Consider the following 6,000-nt stretch of genomic DNA (forward strand, 5'->3'; position numbering starts at 1 on the left):
GTATCCATTGTGCTAAGTGTGAGCTATACAATAGAACATGTTTCATCCCTTGCCTCTGTCTGGTGTCTGTGACTCCTTAGGGTGCAGCAGTGTTGAGGATGCCTTCCTTTCAGAGCCTGTCTTTCTCCAGGAACTCAAAGTATGTTTGTCTGTTTTGTTCTAATATACAAATTTTGCTGTGCAGCTAAAAATGAAATTGTGGTTTGTCTTCAGAGATACCTCAATCACTTTGCCCAGAGTAATACAGTAGGGAAGGACCTGTGGCACCATCTACAGAGGGTCAGATGGAATTTTTCTTCAGCTTCAATTGACTTGATTGAGTTGTCGCTCAGCCTCTCTCATAGTGAGGGAATAGCAAGGTGTTTGGTCATAGTGAAGTGTAGTGAACAGGTCTGTAATTCTTTACATCAGAAGGGTTGAGTGTGGATTAGTGGGCAAGTGGCACAGCAGAGTTTTTAAATAGTTTGTAAACTGTATCTGTAAACTAGAAAATCTCATTCATAAAATAAGAAAAAGTCAGAATAAAAATATAAATGGATGTTTGGTATTACATTTATATTGTACAGGTATTGTTTCTGACATTGTATGATACATTTAATTGTTCATCAGGGTGATGGCTTGGGTTGAGAAACTCAATATATAATCTGTGGTTGTTAAAGTTTACAGTGCTCTGTAGTGCCTACCAGAGGGAAGGAGTTGGAACAGACTGTGTCCAGGGTGTGATGGCCTGTTTCCTGACTCATATTTAAGTCCCAGATGGATGGGAGGCTGGCACCAATGATTTTCTCTTCAGTCCTGACTGTCCATTTTAGTCTGTTTCTGTCTTGTTTGGCGGTCGATTCAACCCAGACAGTCATGGAAGTGTAAAGAACAGATTGTGAACTGATTGTAGTGTAGAACTGGATCAACAGCTCATGTGGCAGGGTGAACACGGGAAGTAGTCTGCTGGGCCTTTTTGATGAGTAGTAGAGTTTATTTTGGACATCCACTTAAGGTCTTGGGAAATTGTAGATCCCAGAAACCTGATGGTCTCCACAGCAGTCTCAGTGCTGTTGAATGGGGACAGTGTATGGGGACTCCTCCTGAAGTCCTCTGTTATCTCCACAGTGTTGAGGTTGTTCACCTCCCAGTTGTTAGGGCCAGCAGTTCAATTCCCCACCTGATGAAGCCAATGACTGTTTTGTTATCTAAAAAACAGGAATCTAAGTTGGAGGAGACTATTGGTTCACTCATTCATTAATTCATTGTCTTGAGCAAGGACGCTTCGACATACCTTGGAGAAGCTTGAACCAGTGGTCTGCCAATTGAGGGATGACCCACTCTATCTCTCAGCCAAAGCCGCTGATAGGTGGAGACTGGCATAGTGATTTTGGGGAAGTGGGATAAAGGTATGGTAATAGGTCAGATGTGAGCTACTCTGTCCTGGCAATTTTTAATGTGATTGAGGAAGACTATTGCCAATATTGTGATCCATATGAGTGTAACAGATAATTATCATGATATCATTATCATATTATTCAAATCCAACATATTAATATATCACCTGTAAATAAAAAGGGTACAAAGCTGCTGCTGAGCAGGAAGGGAAAAATGTTCGGAGCGTAGGATAACGTGGGAGCACACAACTTGTGTCAAGTTAACTTTCCAGAACTTCTGAGCCAACTAAATATTCAACCTAAGTTCAGTTAGCTAAATGGTAAATGGTGTGTATTTGTATAGCACCTTTCAACCTCAGGATCACATCCCCAAAGACGTGTCCACATGTGGATTCAGAAGAGCCAGGGATCAAACTGTTGATCTACTGGTTACGATGACCGCTCTACCTGCTCTACCTCTAAGCCACAGCCAAGGGAAGTTATGATTTCAAATTGAACAACTTGAACATATTATTTACAGTGCAGTAGTGGCTTCAGTACATGTAAGCACAATTAGTCCTGCACTGCCAACATCAAATAAAACATCTTCATCTGAAATATCCTCTAGGGTAATTTCAACTAGGCTCCTGCATGGGCCAGTTTGAAAACTTGTACTCAGCCTCACATGGTAACCCATTTTAATTCCCATGGCATCAAATACCAAAGCTTTGTTATCTGCTTTGCCTCTGAGTGGGGGAACAACAAAAAATGTGGGTAAAGTTCTGAAACGACCAGAGCACAAAAAAAATGAATGGCATCCAGGCATTATGAGATGACCAGCTAACATTATGAAATTTGGAGTGCTGTAAAAATGAAAGCATTTTTTTTTTTTAATTTTCTAATTAATTAGAAATATTTATAGCATTAAAAAGATGAATGTAACTAACAAAGCACTGTTGTCAGGCCACCACAACACAGTGCATCCACATGCAGCTCCTTCAAACTTCACTACAGTTTCAACCTGTTATTCTTTTCAGCTTTACTTCTGTCTTGGTGTGTCTTTGAAGTGGGTGTGGCTCATCTCGTATAGCTCTCACAGCTAGATCTCTCTGCACACTAGAAAAAGGTCTTGCCGAGCCCAGTTTCATCCTGGTATGGGGGAAATGCTCTGTTTGTATTGTATTGTTTTTGGAAACTTGTTTTGGTGGAACATTTGCACAATGTGGGAAAGGGAGCTCTGGCATTGGAGTGGCTAAATCCTGTGTAGCGTAAACACTAAATCTATTTTCAGTTTTGCTTTTATTTAAAAAGGGACATCACTAGAAGGAAAACACAGAAAATCAAATGAATCACATTAATCAATTGACCACTCTGATTAATCTCACAATCAGAAGTAGTATTCTTTGGACAGGGACCTCGGACTTCTGCCTTAAAGCAAAAACACACACAGTGCCATTGAATGAATGCTAGGTCATTTATAAATAAGCTGCTTATAGGCTAAATGCCTATTAAAATGTATCAAATTATATTATATATTATATTATAAATTATATATACACAAATGGTAATTAATAAAGAACACATATGAGAACAGATTCTGAAGTGAATTATTCTGATGATTCTGTGAAGCTCTGATAAGAGGGTAGATGCTTGGCAATCAGCTGTTGTCCTCAGCTAGTGGCAAGCCATTGCATGGGATAAAAGAGTCTCTGGGCAAATAGCAGGCAACAGATGTTCAGGCTTCTTGATCCTTAGTGAGTCAGATATTCTCAGAAATATAACTCTGACATATAACTCTGAAATCTATAACTTTAAGTGTTTCACTTTACCCACAGAAAAATTTGTATTCATAATCTTTAGATTATATTGTCGGTGAGATAAACTGCTGTAGCTCTTACTTCTATTCTGAGGAAACCAGCTCCTGAGTGGTATCACATTTTTGTTTTATATAACAGGCAACAGTTTTTTCACTTTCAGGCATGGAGGAATGCTTTGTGCCGAAACTGCAAGGCTTTATAGCTCTTTGTTCTAAGTGACATGCAGTGTGACTGGATGGCATCATTAAGATGAGGTTTAATATGTGCATTGATTCACTCTTCAGATCATTCTTTATCAAACGATCAGTGGAGTTAATTACATATTGTGTATTCATGCGATGCATAGAATATGTAGCAATGACATTTTAAAACCTTTCCACACACTTACATATTGCTTGTATTTAGGTTGAAGTAGTTGAAGTAGACTTCAACTGTAAGAATTCAATACACAGTATTGCTAATAGTAAAACAGAAGGTTAAACCCTTAAACCCTTTTTCCTTCCCGAAGAAGGAGGGTCATAAAGGGCAGGTGATGCCTCGGACTGATCCACCGGACTGATCCATTGGCCTCATCGACTGCTGGACTCTTTATTAGATTGTTTGTTCGCTTACACTTGTTTATTTCAGTGAACATTGTAAAGCACTATGAGACACTCTGTTGTGATATTGGGCTATACAAATAAAATTGAAATTGAAATTGAAATTGAATTAAATTGAACATATCGTGAACTAAACTAAATTAACAACTGATGAGTTGCAGTGTTTAAAAATTCAGTCTAATATAATTATATATTGTTAGAGGGATTTCCTGTCTTTTGATCACAGATATTCCTATCTGTGATCACTAGAGGGCAGTATGACATCATGATATTTCATCCATTTTCCATTTAATTTGTATTTCTGAGTAACTTGATCAAATTTTAGGTTACAAACATGATAATTTAACTATTTATCAAAAGTTACATTATTATCATTTATTATTAAACCATTATTTAGGTAATCTCATTGAGATACAATGAGAAATAATATACAATTAATATTAAAATATTCTCATCTCATTTTCTATACCGCTTATCCGTGAGGGTCGCGGGGGACCCTCCCAGCTGACTTTGGGCAAGAGTACACCCTGAACTGGTCGCCAGCCAACCACAGGGCCACATATATATATATATATATATATATATATATATATGTATATATATATACACACACACACACACACACACATATACATACATACATACATACATACATACATACATACATACATACATACATACATACATACACACATATATATATATTTGTATTTATATTTTAGATTAAAATATCCTGAGACCTGACATTGCTGTTTCTAAGTGTAACCAGAGAGCAGAGGTGACTGGGCAGTTTTTGCAGTAGAACCTTATAAAGAGCATCCAATGTGTGGAGAGGAGGGGGAGATGGTGTGTATGTGTTTGTGTGTAAGCCAGAGAGAGAATAATAGTCCCATATAAAATTTAATGCCTATAAGTGATATCTTTATTTTTGGGGGTTTGTCAGGGTGTTCCATTGGGAATTTGAAGAGTCCTTGTCCTGTGTGTCTCCAGCTCGTCTGACCCACGAGTCATTGAATGTCCTGCTGTAAATTTCGTTTTTATAACAATCAGTATATCTTTACAGACTGGAGAGCCCAAAACTTTAACTGGCTAGAGTCAATGCCAACACTTCAAGAAAGTCACTTGTCAGTGTGGGGAGATTACCAGCAGATAATTACATATTCCCACTGTAAGATGTAAAGCAGTGATGTGGCCAGAAGGTCTTTGAGGTCAGTCACTCATTTATTTCTCAGAAGCTCATGTAAAGTGAACGCACAACAAAAACCTTGGAAAAAGTCTAGAATCTGTATCAGAAAGGAGATTCCACAGAAGAGGAGCCTGAAAGTTCTGCCTCCTGCATTCTGAGAGTGCAGTGCTCCAATGGGGTAGTATGATACTATGAGTTCTTTAAGATATGATGGAGCCTGACCATTAAGAACTTTGGATGGATTTAAATATGGTCTCTTCTCCTAGTTCCCATCAGTACATGAGCAGCAGCATTCTGGACCAGCTGGAGTCTTTAAGGACTTATTTAAGCAGCCTGACAATAAGGATTTGCAATAGTCTGACCTGGAAGTGACAAATGCGTATAGTAATTTCTGTAAACTTTCTGCCATTTCTTCGCCGAACCCCGCTCCTCAAGTTATCGCCACTGCTGCCAACCACCACTCGGGCTACATCAAGTGGACAGAGATCATATCTTCAAAGTCCTATGGTCTGGGAGGTTGAAATTTGAGCAATGAGACCCTTTCCTACAGATGAATAAATGCTTCAAAACTGAAGAAGGTGTGCACATGTGGAGTTGTCCTTCAGTGGTCCTCTAAATGACAAAAAAGGATGATCCTAATGCGCTATTAACAAGCAGAATGCGTGATCATGGACTGACGACGGACTACAGCCAGACTACTGAACTTTCCTGATTGGAAATGACACAGGCGTCTCCAAGAAGATAGTTTCTCAGCTTTTATTTACATTTGGACAAAAAGTGGCATGTCCAAAATTATTCATACCCTTTGCAAACTGTCACAGTCTATGGGGAAATCCAACGTTCTATACCATTGCAAATAGTCCAAACTGTTCTAAAGCATCCTGATTACCCTGATTCATTGGGAACAGCTGTTTTAATCAACTCAACAGGTGAACAACAGCAGCTCTCTGCAGTTGGTTTGTGGACAGTCATGGCTAAGACAAAGGAGCTCACTGAGGACCTGCGGCTGCGCATTGTGGCTGCTCACAAGTCAGGAAAGGGCT

Source organism: Pempheris klunzingeri, chromosome 5, assembly GCF_042242105.1.
Source record: "Pempheris klunzingeri isolate RE-2024b chromosome 5, fPemKlu1.hap1, whole genome shotgun sequence".
In the NCBI taxonomy this organism is placed as follows: domain Eukaryota; kingdom Metazoa; phylum Chordata; class Actinopteri; order Acropomatiformes; family Pempheridae; genus Pempheris; species Pempheris klunzingeri.